Source organism: Lycorma delicatula, chromosome 7 (assembly GCF_047948215.1).
Source record: "Lycorma delicatula isolate Av1 chromosome 7, ASM4794821v1, whole genome shotgun sequence".
NCBI lineage: Eukaryota > Metazoa > Arthropoda > Insecta > Hemiptera > Fulgoridae > Lycorma > Lycorma delicatula.
In genome coordinates this window covers 33,278,724-33,296,320 of record NC_134461.1, presented here as the reverse complement: position 1 = coordinate 33,296,320, position 17,597 = coordinate 33,278,724, and the positions used below count along the sequence as shown (strand labels likewise).

The following is a 17,597-nucleotide window of genomic DNA, read 5'->3' as shown; positions in this document are numbered from 1 at the left end:
CACTGAATCACCAAAACAAAATTTGTATACACTGAACAGTATATATGAGTAAGGGTGACATAATTACATTTAGAAAAAAAAAATGACATAAATCATGTGTATAATTTCTAATTGTTTTAATTAGTGCATAAATAATAATAATAATTTTTTCAAGGTTATTTATCAACTCAAATAAATAAATTATAGTTTATTTTCCAGTTTAACTACAACTTTATTGCAGTAAAATAAAAATGAAAAGTTATATAAAATAAATAAATAATAAACTGTACTTGAATTGTTCATCACACGTGGTTGCTGGAAAACTGGAAGGGCAATTACAAAAAATCTGAGGCCGATTCGGAAATTGTGACTTCATATTTGGAATCAGCATCCAAAAACACATAAGATTCAGCAAATATTGACTACGTAACAAAATCAATGTTGACCAGTATATTTAGAATATTTTCTTTGATATGATGTACTGAAGTGTAATGTAATATACTGAAAAATGAAAATTAATACATAACAACTTTGATGAATATCACCTGTACTTCTTCCAGCAAGACTGCTGACATGCATCAAAGTACATTGGCTCAGTAAAGAAGGCAACAGCAAAAATTTCACTCCTCTCAATGAGTTTACTGCTGCACCTACATTCTTACAAAATGAAACTAACTGTTTACTCTTGAAAAATATTCAGCACAAAAAGGTCTTCATGACAAAAATGTTTTAAAGTGTTTCATCACATATTGAGAGAGTCCACAATTTTTTTTTTTCATTGTGACATTATGAGTAAAGGATTATGTAATAAAAAAAAATTATGACCAATATAAAACAAAAAGAAATAATTTTTTGGCCTTCTGTATTATAACTTTATGTATTATTTTTTCGTTTTATGTACCATAACACGAAATGTTAAAATAAACTAATACTATTAAAAATCTTTATTTATTAGTTCCACAGGGTCATTTCACATTATAAGAATCTTATTGAAAAGAAAATAATCATTGAATCTGTTTTTGCAGAATCAGGACTATTTAGATAGTATCACCATTACCTACAATAGCCAAAGAGGTTACTTTTCTGATTCCAGCAAAGAGAAAGTCATTTTTTTTTTTAAATACCAAATGAAATGTTCATGAAAGACCATTTCTATCACAATTCTTAAAAACTAGTCATCTTGAAGAAACAAATGGAAAGATTATTAGCAATGGACTGGTTTTAATAGCTTACGTTTAAAATCACCATGAATATTTTAGAGACCTTCAAATGTCTAATTTATATATTTTAATGATTGGTTACAATTGGCAATTAGCCAATAACTATTATGCTCAGTAACAATTTTTTAAATGTACAAGTATATATTATTGATTTATATATAATTGTTTTATTAATGTATAGGATTTTAATTTATATTATTTAGATTGATATTTCATAATCTAAATTTAAAAGAATAATTTCATTATCTATTTTAAAAGAATATATTTTCCAGTAGTTGTGAAGGGGATAGATATAACATGAAGTGATTTATAAATCTATAATCTCTTTTGATCCTGTTTTCAGTTTATCAGTTAGTTTCTAGTTACTTTCTTGTGTAAGAAATTTTATTCTACAAGTAACAGCTAAGTATATTAAGAATTTGATTAATATTGAATAACACAATGTAAAGCTAGCATTTTCTAGTTTTGAGTACTGTATGACTGAAAAAGAGAAATACAACTTCTCTTGGTTGTGTTTTCATTGTATTCAAACTTTCTTTATATAAAAAATTAATATGTCCTCTTACATAAATTACCTTGGATATAAATTAGTTCTGTAACCTGAGACACCTTATATTACTTATAACTGTTGCTTCATATTAGATATGTTTGAAGAATGGAAGTGTAACTGATACAGAAGTCATTAGTAAAAATAAAAGAATAAAATTTTTTTTGAATCAGAATAAAATTGTTGGAATGTGAACTAGGGTGGTAAATTAGATAATAAAAGTAACTATTCACTAATTTTAGTTGCAGTATAATTTAGGAAGCTAAGTTGAAAAATGAAACTTTATTACAGATTTGGAAATAGAAGGAAGATAAAAAATTAATGAACTTACATTGGTTTCTTAACAGAATCTGTGATTGCTTGTCTACAACATAAGAAAAACATAACAAATTTTCAGGCTGGTGGAGGGTTAATTTGTGCCTTAACATTTCTACCATCGTTTAGATGGCAATGCATTTTTAAAACGTTTTCTTTTTTAAGAATCATTATATTCCCAGGAAACTATAAAGTTTCTTTTCGACTTTAAGTCATGTGTGATGTTTCACATTTCCTTCTTTTTCACATTCAGTTCCAAAAAATTGTTTTGGGCCAGGTTTCTTACAATCTGTTTCTCCTTTTCCATCAACTTGTCATCGAAATGTATTAAAAGAAACTCCGTAAGTTTTCTCTGCCTCTGATAGAAAGATCTCCGTCTTTTACTGCACTTAAGGCTCTCTTAAGCTCTTCTTCTGCACATTTATTGGGTCTAAACATCTGCAGAAATTAGGAAAATTATAATGGTTAATTTTATACTGGGCAGTAGTTTATTAAGCCTTAGCAGTCAGTCAGTATGCTGTGATAAAAATGTATTTTAATTATAAAGCATGGATATGGTGTAAGCCAAAAATTTTATTTTTCAACATTTATTTATACTGTTATAAGTATAAATAAGAATTTAAAACTAAGCCAATTTGAAAAAGAAGTAAGACAAACATCTAATAAGTCATTAAAATATGAAAAAACATTTTCAAAAGAAGGCCTCCAATGGGGAGTTTTACTTTTTAAGACTTTGGGGATTGGCGTCCCCATGGCCCTAGCCTCTGCAGCTTTTCTTCCAACTATGCACAGAGTTGCAGAAAGCAGAATATTTTACAGTATATACATACACTACACCAATTATAACATACACCCTTACATAACTACAGAGCAACATCCTACTCTATAAATTCATACATTTACACTCGATACTGTTGCAAGATCTTATGAAATGCAACTGTAACACAAGGTGGAAACCATCATTCCGATGGGTGAATGACTACGTAGTGAGTCTCGAACGATGCCACCAGGGCAAACCCAATTGTATTTAGCTCTTAACTCCAATACACATGCACTTAAAAATAAATATATTTTTGTTTATTTTTTCTTAGTTTTATTTTAATTGAAATATTAAGGATTTCAGAATCACTTACATCCCACTACCTCATCTACCGCTCTGGACAAATAAACAGTATAATTTTTTATAATAACATAGATGTACCTGACGTACATAAATAATACAAAACAATAATCACCATGAACATAAAATTGATAACTTGAACAACCAAAATTGGTAAAGATTTTGACCTAATCAGAGACATTTACGTATATACCAGAGACATTTAATTGTATTCAATTAAAATTTTACCTATGACCAGCTAAATATGGGTAAAAATTTTAATATATATTGTGTTTGAGGGATAGATTTAATGTTCCTTATTGTACAGATAGTATACCCATTAACAAAAACAATTCTGTTGCCTGTACTGCAGAGCTTCCTATTTTGTTGGAAGATAAGATTCTAGTGTACCTATTATTTTTTGTTACTACTTTTGCTTCAACATGTCTCAATAAAATATTAAATTTTTATGATTGTGAAATATTTATTGTGACTACATATATTCCGGTTTTAAATATAATACCATCTATCTATTAATGCTCCCTCACGAGTTTATAAATATGAATCACATAGACTGATAATTAGCAAATTGTAACTTTTACTATGTTATTGATATAGTGTTAAATAGACTGTAGTGATGTAGTGTGTTATATAGTGATGTGTATGTATATGTATATGTATATATAAATATATAGTGATTATATAGTGTTAAATACAATCAGGATTTGTTTGAGGACTTAAGCGACATACTGATATTATTCTTCAAACGGATTTCTAAACGGTCACAATCAGGAAAACATTCAGAATCAGGACCGTGAAACAACAGACGAACTCACAGCTAAGAGAGAATCACCTTCAAACATTTTACTTGACTTCCAGTAAGTGTGATCAGTAAAATAAACAATAAAGCAATCAGGAAAGTATTCCAAATTTATAGACGAGTCATTTAACATGGTACAAAAAAAATTAATCAGATTTAATGTAAAAGCAGTAAGTACTGAAAAAATATGCTATTTAGTTATCTATCAAAGAAAATAATAACTTTTTTCTAACTGGTATTTCTATTACTTTTTAAATGCTTGTTTTATATTGGTTACTCTATATAATCTTTCTAAATAAAAAACTAGTTTCCAAAATGTATAGTTTGGTAATGCAATTAACTCACATTATTGTGTTTAAAAATGTGATACTGTGTTGTATTGTAAAGTCTTTAATTATAAGAAACAGCTAAAGGCAGCATAAACACCAGTTTATCAAAAACTCCAATACAACAATTTTATGGAGGAGAAACAATACTAATTACTAAGGGTACAGGATTATTAGGCAAAGTTCTAATAGAAAAGCTTATGAGATCATGTCCAAATTTTCCTAAGACTTACTATTATACTTAATAGTGCTATTAAAAAACGATAACGATCACAGAGAATGCCTTAATGAGCAATTTGATCATTTTGTAAATTATTTTTTTAAATTGTATTTTAGTTATAACCTGAAACCTGAAAATTTACTAACTTTTTTTTTATTAATTAAGGTCTGTGAAGTGAATTTCAGTATATATCAATTAATAAATGTACAGGAATAATAATTTTGTGTGAAGATATGCTAATTGTTTACATGAAGAATAATAGAACACATTTACAATTACGAATTATTACATATGATAAAGAACTATTTTCAAATTGAGTGGAAGTTGTTATTCCAAAGGACTCTTTGTTGTTTAGAAATTGATTCCAGTACTGTAATATTTTATTGGTAATGTACAACAGCTGGATCAAAAAATAAGTTACATCCTTCCCATGTTGTTAGACTGAAAGGGATATATTAATATCTTGTGGTGGCAGCGCTGGCTGTGTTGTCTTCACGGTTCCCCAGCAACAATTCTGTACAACATTCAATATGTGGGTAGTGTCGCTGTCAATATGGCATGTTCTCTAGAGGTTTCATCCAGCATAGAAGTGTGTTCAATAGTCAATTTTTGTGGGCAAAAAATTACAATTGTTGTGAAATTAATCACTAAACGGTTGAGATATAAGGTGAGAATGCAATGTCATGTCCCATGGTCACAAACTGGTACCAATGTTCAGAAACGAAAGAACAAATGTGAGTGATGAACTGCATGCTGGGTCAACTTCAACTTCAAACACAATGGGAAACGCGGAATGCGTGAATGAAATGGTCTTGAGTAACCAGCACATTAAAATTAATGAGATTGTAAGTGAACTTAACATCAGATATGGTAGTGTGTTTATTGTGATATGTGCGATTATTCACTATCAGCTTGGTTACCATAAGATGTTTGCAAGATGGTGCCACATCTGTTGACCAGCAACCACAAACATCAACATTTTATGTATGCTCTTTCTTTTCTTCAACATTATTCCAGGACTGGTCCACAATTTTTGAAACAAAAAAATCATCACAGGGGAGGAGAGCTGGATGCTTCATTACACTCCTGAGATTAAACAAGCATCACATGAATGGAGACACAAACATTCGCCCCAGTCAAAAAAAGTGAAAACATCCCCACGTGTTCAAAAGGTTATGTTGATAGTCTTTTTCGATTCTGAGGGAGTTATCTAAAGTAAATTTATGCCCCAAGGAACAACAATCAATGCCGAATCTTACTGTGAGCCTTTAAAAAGATTGTGTAAAGCCATTAAAGACCCAGAAAACTGAGTGATGGGGTCGGTTTTCCTCACTACAACGCTACTCCTCATTCAGCTCATGTGAGACAACAGTTTCTGCAAAAATTCAAGTGGGAAGTGCGATCTCATCCATCTTACAGCCCTGACCTAGCAACTTGTGACTACCACCTGTTTGGTCCTCTCAAGTGAAATCTGGGAGGGGAGCGATTCCCTAATGATGATGAACTGAAAGAAGCAGTCCTTAAATGGTTGAAGGATATAGGATGAAATTTTTATGAATAGAATTAAAAAACTTGTCACAAAGTGTGAAAAGTGTTTAGAAATCTTTGTGATTATATCGAAAAATAGATAAAAATACATAGGTTTTTTAATCTGTAAAAAAAAATTGTCTTATAAATATGTTTGTTTCATAGAGGGGGTGTAACTTACTTCCTGATTATCCCTTGTAATACCAGAACTAATTGAAAATCCAACATAGAAGGATAGACTCTTGACTTAAAATTCCTTATGGTTTTTTTCAATTTATTCCATGTTCTTCAGCTGCAGTATAAGAGCCAATACTCTACCTCTATTGTCTGCAAGATTTAGGAGCAACTGATGAAACCTATATGAAGTCTCCTGATACACTTTAAGTTTAGGTGTGTCACAAGTTGTAGGAAAATGGCCACGAATAAAAAAATACACCTTTATGACAGGGTCTTGGAGATTATTTAAAATTGACCAGGCTTGCTCTATTCCATCTTCTACAACACATAAATTAAAATAAGACAGTAATGCATTCCACTGTTCTACAATCCTTTGAACTACATCATTTATAAACAACCATCATATTTCACCTAATTTAAGTTATGAGCATTAAGATTCAATAAATGTTGAATCACCTTAAATTCTTCTAATCTTTCTCGTTTCTTTTGAATGAAACTGGATATGTCACTACAGAGCTCTTCAACAGCATTTGGAAGGTATTTAGAGTACAAGCTTTGTGAAGTCTACAAACTAACGCTGTGCCAAATGCATCCAGATATATATAAATGTTCACTCAACTTTTTAAGCCTAGCTTGAATTCTTGTTTGCTGTTCCATCATTACAGAGACACTATTCTTTGTGGAGTGGTAAATCCTAACAAGTTTTTAAGTGGTACTTCTAATTCCTCAAGCAGCAAAATAATTGTTTTGAACAAAGATGAACTACTGACTTGTCAGTGATGTTTAAGAATGAGTCTTCTCCCATTTTTGACTCATCACAATGCTGAGTAACAACAGCTAATGGTTTTGTAAAAGAAATGATTTATCAACAATCAAAGAGAAAGAGTTTTTCTGATGGATATTTCTAGCATCAACCACTAAAGCATTACTTATTAACTATAAAGTATCAGTGCAACCACATTTAATATTTTAATTATTGCACTATCAGGAGCAATTGCTTTTATTATATTAATGACGGTAGTGTACCCATTAATTTTAAAGGAAGATTATGCTCTGCAATTCTGCTTCAGTAACTTTATTATGTAATGAGGAACAGATGCTGTTAACAGACTGGTGGCTACACTAAAGATGGTGATTGTATATTCTACATTTGCTTTATACTAAGGGGTATTTACATGTCTATGCATAAGGTTCTTGCTACTGTTAATTTCAATATTACAGTATGGCATTTGTATTATCATCACTAGGCAGAATCCAAGATTTTAATAAGGATCATCAAACTAGGCATTACTAAACTTTTGTTCTTTAGCTGAGCTAAGTGAATTGGTTCCAAGAGTAAATCACTAGTTACACATTTAGTCACTTACTGTCCTATGATGTCAAAGCAACACTTTCAGCTAGATGATCACAAACTCTTTTGAAATTTCAAATACAAAATGTATAGTTTTTTCTGTGTTTTTTCCATCCTGATAATTATACTGTATATGAATTTTTTAGACTTACACGATACAACACTTGCCACTAAAAATAATTACTAATACTATATAAGTACAGTAGTAGTCCATCACACTACATACGCAACCCAAACTGAACAAAATGAACTGAGTTTGTGATCATGAGCATGAAAAATTTTAAGTCCACCGATTCCTCTGGCAGAGCATTCATACAATGATGATTAAAATTTACATGATAGTCAAGTCGAAAGGTAATACATTTGCTAATTAAAGGTCTTTGCACTGGCTGTCAAGGTCTCAGTGACCACTGGTAGAGGTAGAGCATCTCACCGGCATTCATGTAACTCGTCATCAAGTGAATGGAAAAGAGATTAAATAGTAAGTATGGGCAATCTACCAATAAAGAAAGCGGTAAGAGGGGCAGTAGAAGTTACTTCCAGGCAGCACATGCTAATTCCACCCATAACTCATTGGTTAATAGTAATTTTCCCCAGCATAAGAACAGCAAAAGCAAGTTTTGTTTTTTGCCATATTTAACTAAATTACCTTATGAAGTTAGAAGCCAAGATGTCAAGTAACTATTGTTAAATCATAAATCACAGTTCATAAATGAATTTTTACCACTTTGTAAAAGAGAGGGAGAAGTTACCTTTTCTGTACCAGCAAACATATATGCATACCAAAACTATTTTATCTGTGAAGACCTCTAGATGTAATAAATTATGTAATATTTCTGTTTCTATCAATAATGATATACTAACTTTAATCAGAATTCAAATAGATGTGATATCTTGATTACATGGTAGCTGAAGTGGAGGTTAGTTTATACTTAATATTTGTATAACAAATATTGTTATACCAATAAAACAACATTAAATTTCATGCACAGCTTTTACTTTTTAAATAAGATTTTAATAAAATCAACGATAAAGAAAAATAATAATATAGAAAAATATAGTACTACACAAAACCTTTTTATATTCCTAAAGTGTACATTGCAATATGTTCAACTTGTGAACAATAAGCAACCCCCATATGGCTCAATTAGATGAGGATGATGTAAGTGACATGCAAATGAAATGTTGTCTCGTACCAGACCCAGACCTACCAATCCTGAGATGCGTGGTTAATTGAACCCCAACCACCAAAGTACACCAGTATTCCACTGTCTAGTATTTAAATTCGTATAAAAGCAACTAGCTTTTACTAAGATTCTAATCTCAGAACCTTCAACTTTGAAAATCAGCTGTTAAACAACTGATTTGCAACAAGTTAACCACAAGACCAGTCAGGTGGGCTAGCATACAAAAATGCAATGATAAAATTAAATCTGAATAATTTTAAATTATATTATTATAAATTTTAATTATTATATTACAGTATGCATCTAAGCCAATTTCTGGCTTATTATTAAACTACTAGTAAAGAAATAATGTTTCCATATACTACGGCAGGTAGAGGTTACATCCCACAGTACCAATAAAGAAGCAGCTGGCTATTTAAGGATACCACCATGGCGCAATAGATGGGGATCTTGTTGGAAATTATATTGCCCACATATATGTTTGTGAGTGATACAATTTTCATGGTTCCTATCTCTTCAAGGAAGTAGGCAGTGCAAGAGAAGGAGCAGATTGGAGTAGTTAAAAGTCTTACCCAGGACCAATTAATTAGATCAATGTCAAATATAATTTGAAAATAACAAAACATAAATTTATAGCATTAAAACCTATAGTATTATATAATATGATTCATAACCCTTTTCTTTTCCCAATTTCACCCTTGGTATCCCTTCATTCTAATATCATTCATTACTAACGTGTACATACAAAAAATAAAACCTGACTGTAAGAAAATATACCATTAAACTTGATATTTGATTCTATGAGATCAACCCTTCACTAGAATTGAAAACTTTTTAAATTTTTTTAAGGGGAGGTAATATATAGGTTATATCATTAATGTAAATTGTACACTTTTAGAAGTATTTATGATACATTTTTGATTCAAAAACAAAGTTATTTACCTCATAACTTTCACTTTTACCTTACCTTACCTCATTTTTTTTTAATTTACCCAATTTTTCTGTTTTTGCTATAAAAAATAATGATCAAATTTTTCTGTTGTGTGGTTAATAGCTACAAAGAGCACATTTAAAACACTCTAATAAGATTCTAGCATAAATTTCATCATCCTAGTTCAACAAGTTTTTGAGAAAATTATACTTAAGAATTAAAGAATAAGAATTTTCAGAAATAGAACTGCATGAAATAGTTTGAATTAACTTTGAATGCATGAAGTCCAATGAAAACATTTTGGGAAGTCTGTTGTTCCAGATGACTATAAAAAGATTCCTTGGGATTTTGGGTAATTACATGTAAATATTTCCATAACAGGTTTCTATCTGATAGGCTTTCAAAGATTGATTTGATAACTTGAGCTACAGCTGGTGATAAAGAATGTTTATTAGTACACTGTTCACCTGTGATTTTGGATCTATTGAATTTACACCAGAAATTTTTCCCCAACAGGAATTTTTTTGCGGTCTTTGATAAATGTATATTTTATGTAAAACATTTCTTCTCATTTTTTCTAATGAATTTCATCAAATAGAAAGACCAAAATAATTCTGCAAGCTGTTTATTTTCTTATCAGTCAATCTTCCAGCTCCAGATAAGAATTTACATCAAGTTTTTCCTTTGTAATCTTCAAGTACCTAAATAAAGGCTTTGCAATCACTATCACCCAGGTACTTTGAATACCTATTATTATTACTATTACTCACAGATCATCAAATATGAAGTTGCTGCACCTTCAACTTCCTCCAGTATAGTTCATCCTAAAGCAATACTTTCTTTATGTTTTTCCACTTTTTCTTGAGCATTTTTGAATTTTCACTCATCTGGCAGTATTTTCTAAGTATTTCAATATCTATAACCTTATCTGTGTCAACACTGGTAGTATTTATTGAAAATTACATTTTTATTAAGTAAAATTTTTAACAGAATTAATAATTCAGAAATTTCAAATGACATCAAGAACAAGTTCTGGTAAAAAAGAGAAAAAGAAAGGGAAAGACAAATTAAAGAGAGTTTATCAGTTGAAGATAAATTGGATTTGATTTTAAGCAAATCTGATAACATTGAAAAGGAAATTTTAACTTAAACAAGAAACAAAGGATAATCAATTGATAATATTTATGAAATGATACTTCCATAAATTCAAAAATGGAATAACCTGATTATAATATATTTCTCTAATAAACTGTTGAAAATAAATGATGAAAATTTGAAGTTAAAAAATTTGACAAAAATTTTAAATACTAAAAGTAATAATATAATCCAGTACTTGAGAAAATATAATTGGGATCCCTTTAAGAAAACTTAAATGGAGTAATGATTGACAATTACCACACAATTTTTTAAATAAATTCTGAAACTTGCAGACTACCTCTATTAAATAGTCAAATTTAATTGCTTTTGAACTAAAGTTGAGTCCAAAGTAAAAGTAAAAGTAAAATTGTTACACTTTCAAATATTAGTTGGGAGAATTGGTATAACTTTGTTTACATGAATGAAATATTGAAAAAGAAAATCACTTTGAATAATTTTTTATTTCAAGTTTATTAATCGACTATTGCTATTAAAGATGAATTCTTTTTGGAAAACTTGTGATTCAATAACATTAATAAAATCGTAATAAGTGGCAATAGATGTAAAATAATTAACTTGAGAATGTAGAGCCCTTACTTTCTTGTACTTTATTTTTTCCCCCAATTATAAAATGGAATTTTTGTTGGATTTATTATCATAAATGAAATTTTCCAACTTCTATGTGGTCGTAGAAGAATAAAAAAAGGAAGAACTAATATACCGGGTGGCTAAACACCAAGAGAGTCAAATAAAAAATCTTGATTGGTTTCAGGCACCGCTAAATATAAATAGCTGTAGTCTTGTGTTTTTGTTTTTTGAGTTCTTGGCTAAGGACTCAGATTCCTTAACCAAATTCAATCCGACAGTACGTTAAAAAAGAAATCTTAGATGTATGCCTGGTGAGATCAGTATTGCTTGTACCCATATCAAAAAACACTTTTACTTTTCCTTCCAGAATTTTTTAGCCGAAAGATTATCTCAGTTTTACATTACTTACAAGATAATGAAAATGTTCTTTTAATAAAGAAATTGCTGAAAATTTATTGAAAATTTAATACTTCTAGTTTTTGTATTTTTAATTATTTTGTGCAAATTTGTTCTAAACGATTATGTTAAGATATTAATTTTTTTAAACATATATATACATTTGTAATGTATATGTTGCAATTTTTTGAAATAGTGAAGTACAAGCAACCCCTCCCCAACGGCCCGATGAGATGAGGATGATATGTATGACATATAAATGAAGTGCAGTCTTATAAAAATTTAGTTAAGCAAGTAATTTGCAACGAATTTACCACCACACCAGCCTTGTGGGCTTAAAATTGAAAAATGCTTCTCTTAAATAATTAGTATTAAACATGCGCATGTTTTAATAATGTAAATTACAATGCATTTTTAATGTAATAATATATAATGTATTTCATGTATAATAATGTTTATTTTAATAATGTAAATAATACATGCAAATTTGATGCACATTTAATACAATGCTAATTCGTTAATTAGCTGCAATTAAATGATTAATTATGGAAAATAAAATACTTTTTTGTAATGTAGTTTTATAAAATGCGAATCATAAATTTTTTCCCATTGTTTTCTAGAAAGAAAAAAAAAGACTTTTCATTGTTCAGTTTTATATGATAACATATACACATTATTGAATTTAAAAATGCATATTGTTTATAAACCCTTAATTTATAAACGTTTTATGTGTAAGAAGCACCTAAAAAAGCATCATGAATACCAGTTTACCAGAAACTGCAATACAACAATTTTATGAAAAAGAAACAATACTGATTACGGGGGGCACAGGATTTTTAGGTAAGGTTATCATAGAAAAGATTATGAGATCTTGTCAAAATTTCCAAAAGTTATACTTAATAGTGCGACCAAAAAAAGATAAAGATCAAAGAGAACGGCTTAAAGAGCAATTTGATAATTTTGTAAGTTTTTTTTTTATTCTTATTTTTTATTAACATTTTCCTGAAAAAGTATTAACTTATTTTTTGTTACTTTAGGTCTTAGACATGAATTTAAATTTGAGTTATTAAACGGGAATTTATTATTATTATAAGTGGAATTACATATATAGATCTGCTAACGGTTTACGTAAAAAATAATAATATTTACAATTTAAAACTATAAAAAAATGATCACTTTCAAACTGAGTGAAAATTATTTTAATAAACGAACGATTTCATGTAGTTATTCTTTAATTATTTTTTCATTATTATTTTTATTATTTGTATTTTAAGTAGGAAAGGAGATATTAATTTATTGTTATTTATTTATAATATTTGCGTGTAATTTATATTTTGAAAATATTTACCTTTGATGTGATCAGTAAAATTAGATATCTGTTTATTAAATTTAGATGTTTCTACATATTTCTGTAAAGGATTTTTTAATTTCTTTTGGTCATTCTTAAAGAGAATTTTTAGTTTTTTTTTTTTTTACTTTATAAGCTCTGCTTATAACAAATATAATATGCTTTTTTTATAAATATTATAATTAAATTTGTTATTAAATATCTTATTTATTTTTTATTGTTTGTTTTATTTATTATTTGTTTTTTTTTTTATTGTTTGTGTTTTTTAAATATATATGTATATATATATATATATTAATTAGCAAATAATTCTTTTTTTGTTATTGTATTTGTCCATATTTCCCTCTGCACCAATTATATCAAAGACAAAAGTATAATGCAGTTTTCCACCAACAGTACAGAATTATTCTTTTGTCTGATATATATATTGTCTTTTATACTACAATCAATTTCTATTGATATGTATTCTATCAAATTAAATTCATTTAATTAAACATATCTAGCTAGTAACTATACACAGTTTACGGCTTTAATAATTGTATTATAATATGTTGCTAATTTTTAGTAGCATAAATAAATTTGAAATATTGTTATTTTTGTCTTAAACTTATCGAAGTGGTCAAAGACAGCGACAACCAGCCTTTTTTACACTTGATGCTTAGTTTAATATTGACTATATTCATTGATAAAAATATATTATTGATTTTAATGATGATTTCTGAAATCCGACCAGAGATTCTTTTATTATTTCTGGTTACAAATCCAACTTTTGAGCCCATCTAGCAACAGACTTGTATACACCTTGCCAATTTCGTTAATGAACGAGATTACTATTTAATTAACTATCTCCTTTTTTATATATGTGGAAAATTATTAATTTCTTGCAACTTTCAGGAATTTTATCATCTTCTAAATCTTATTATAAAGTTCTTATCCTGGAAATTAAGCGGCACATTTTTCAAAAACTCATCATAAGTAATCCGACCCTTGCAGTAGTTTCATTATCTTTAATACTTTAAAAAATTCATGTCTGATAAATTCTGCATCTAATAATTTATCCTCAAAAACAAATTTCTGCAGTTATTCTAATATTAGGGTATTTTAACACACCTGAAGAAGAGATTAAGAAAATTTATAAAATGCAATCACCAGGGGATTCCACTGACGTACTATCAATTAAAAATTGCATTTTTCTTAAAAGTCCTTGCATGTTTCTAAAATAATCCTTAATATCGCCTAATGCCTTAATCATTTTTTTTTAAATCTATATTTTTATGCTTAAAATTGTTTATGCAATTTTTTTTCTGTTAATATTGATTTTTTATAGTAAGTGAGTTTGTATTCCTGTTCAATTTTGATCCTTTATAAACCCAGAAATGAGCCTTGTGACTGTATGTGTCAAACCAGTTTTTCCTGTACTTTCTTCATGCAGAAATAATATCTATAAGAACTATCATAAACTGTATCAAATTCCATATTCAATTAAAATGCCTATGTTTTATCAAATAATAAACTTTTTGTTCATTCGATTACTTAAAATCCAATAATCATTTTAGCTTTGGCAACAAAGTTAACACTATTTCAAATTGATTTTAAGTATATTAACTCTCACGGGAATGGGAAAATGACCAGAAAATATTTCATAACAAATATTAAAACCTGATATAAATATAAAAAAAAGCTTGAAACAGAGTTTATAAGTGTTACAGAAGCACCTTGCTGATTTATAAAAAATAATGAATATAATCTGCATTTCTGTCACTCAGTATGACTAAATTAAAATCGTCCAAAATTTCTGATACCGTTGACCATTGACAATCAATTTAGTGTCTTTTAAATTGCAACACAATGTTTCAAAAGATTTTGAACAGGCATGGCATGCTTTACCAACTAACTACTTTGCTTTAGCTAACTAATAAGGCTGTAAATTCTCCAATCAATAAATAGTTTAATAATCTATTTTCATTAACATGATTTAATCATGTTTAATGATTAAATCATTAACATGATTTTGTGAAAAATCATTAACAATCAACAATTGTGAAAAAATAATTCAGGTGCTATTTTTTTTTCTTTAATTACAATTATATTCTCTCCACTAGCTCTGCCAAACTGTGATATTTTAATTAATGGTAACCATTTCAAAAGAGGCTTTTTAAAACTACAATTTAAATGTTATAAATGAACATTTTAGAAAATCATTTTCAGAGACAAAATGTTTCAAAGACTAAAAACATTTCAAAATTATGAAAACATCAGATTTAAATACATAGGCTACAATAATATACATTTTATGAATATTATAGATAATATTTTTGTATATAAGGAAGAAAAATTATTAATATAGTGAAATGTCATTGACTTAATAAAAGATCCAGTTTTATTTCTGGGATGAAAAATATCAAAAATATTTTTATAAGATGAAACATTGCTTCAGTCCATCTTTTTCCTTCTTTTTTTTATTTGATTCCTCAACACTATCTTTGAGAATCCAATCAGCAAATGTTCCTGCACCCCTATCACTTGCAACATTACCTCGTTTCTGCTGTTTGCTATGATTTTACATATTTATTGTTTCTGTGTATCAAAATGTATTACTAATCAAAGTCTCTCCTTTAGTGTTTTTTCCACTGTTTTGGCAGTACATGTTAATTTATCTTAAATATAGCTAATGTATGTTTAATACGTACGTAATCGAGTGTATGTATATGTACATTAAATAGTAATTTGAAATAAATATTGAGTTACTTTTCGACAGATTTACTGTATCAATTGCTTGGATTTTTTTATTGTAGAATAGAAGAAACACAATAATCCATTGAATTCTACCGAAATTTGTACCAATTCAATTTATGTAATGAATTTCAGGCGCTTAGTTACCGCGATAAAAATATTTTCTCAATAAAATAATTTTATCTTTTAATTTCTTTATCCCATAAAAACTAAATTATTTTACTCTGCACTATCTCTTAGGCTCTCATTTTCTGCTAACCTTTCCCTACAGTTGAACAATATGAAGAACATAATCACACAAAAGCTCTACATCCATATTCTAAATGTACCATCTTTTTCTATATAAGTGTCTACTTAACTCTTAAAAAAAAACCTTTCACTAATAAAATCACTCAGTGCCACTATGGGAATAACAGCATGTCACTGAAGAACATCGAAAGCAATAATTTAACTGCTAAGATATAAGTTTTAAAAACTCTACATTCAATATATCTGATTTATAAAATTAATGTGATTGTACGCATTAGTGATGTATTGGAAGGAAAATATCAAATAATTTGACTAAACCATTGATTCTCAGAAAAAATGAAATGTTGTTTCACTTTGGTAAAAATGTTTTTCCGCCTACTGCATAGTAAACACATTCATCATCAGAGCTGTAAGCTCACTCTAACGAACATTTAAGTTACAAAAAAAAAAAAATAAAAAATAAATCAACTACTTGCTGTTTGGTGAGAACAGTCATAATTTTTTTTTTTTTTTTTTTGCTTGATGTCTCATAAGCTTGAAATTTGTGTGTATGTGAGATGTGAAAATGAAATTTTGTAACGTAAGGAGAATGTCATGCCTGAACCACAAATCTCTGGATGAAAGGCCAAGACGCTATCACTCTACCATGGATATTGGCTAACTGTTTGCCCAGCAAACCATTATTTTACTAATATAAATACGGTATAAGCGAACTCTTAAGATCAAACAGTTTCAAAAACCAAATAAATCTTATTCATGAAAATATTGTAACATTAAAATGCAGAATAAAAGGATCGTAAAACTATCACATCTTGTGATAAAATGATATATTGTATTCACTGCTGTCAACCCAAACATCCTGCAGCCAGCAGCCAATGTGTTGGGAAAAATATTAAAATAAATCTGTTGTTTTCAAACCCAAAAATAAGCAGTTTAGTGTAAAGGAAAAATGAGTTATTTTTTTAAACATTAACTGATTAATAATAAGACCTGTTTTTTCTCAAATAGTTTGTTCAAATAGTTTTTTTTCACCGAGGAGTCCTTTTTGATTGACAAAACAATAGAAAGGCCATACACATAAAAGAAAATTTTATTTTCCATAATTTGTACTTCCTTGTACAAGGTAAAGAAAGTATTGTGATCGCAAAAAATTTTGGTTTTCAGATTTCAACGAAAATATCCAATTTGACTAGTTTCGGCATGACATCTGTACGTAGGTACATATCTCGCATAACTCAAAAAGGATTAGCCGTAGGATTTGATTTTTTGGATTTAGGACTGTTGTAACATCTAATTGTACAGCTCCCCTGTTGAATGCAATCGACTGAACCAAAAATGTGTATACAAAGAGTTTCAATTTTGAAACATTTAGATTTTGGACTTCTTCATAACTGCAGTAATCCCTCATTGAGAGCTTTTCAACAATATATCATAAGTGGTACTTATT

The 17,597-nt window shown here is 28.6% G+C and overlaps 1 long non-coding RNA gene across 6 annotated transcripts in view; it reads right to left on the bottom strand.

Moving 5' to 3' along the window:
• LOC142328204 (uncharacterized) overlaps positions 1 to 17,597 on the bottom strand; it is a 118,927-nt gene that overhangs the window by 49,619 nt on the left and 51,711 nt on the right. The window contains exon 4 of one of the 6 annotated variants that reach the window (XR_012757222.1): positions 33 to 480. The exons of 2 other annotated variants lie outside the window; for them this stretch is intronic. This is a non-coding gene — a long non-coding RNA (uncharacterized LOC142328204). Of the gene's footprint in view, positions 1 to 32; positions 481 to 2,066; positions 2,500 to 12,398; positions 12,437 to 17,597 lie in introns of those variants that run through there. 3 more of the 6 variants (XR_012757227.1, XR_012757224.1, XR_012757226.1) reach the window with 3 other exon arrangements.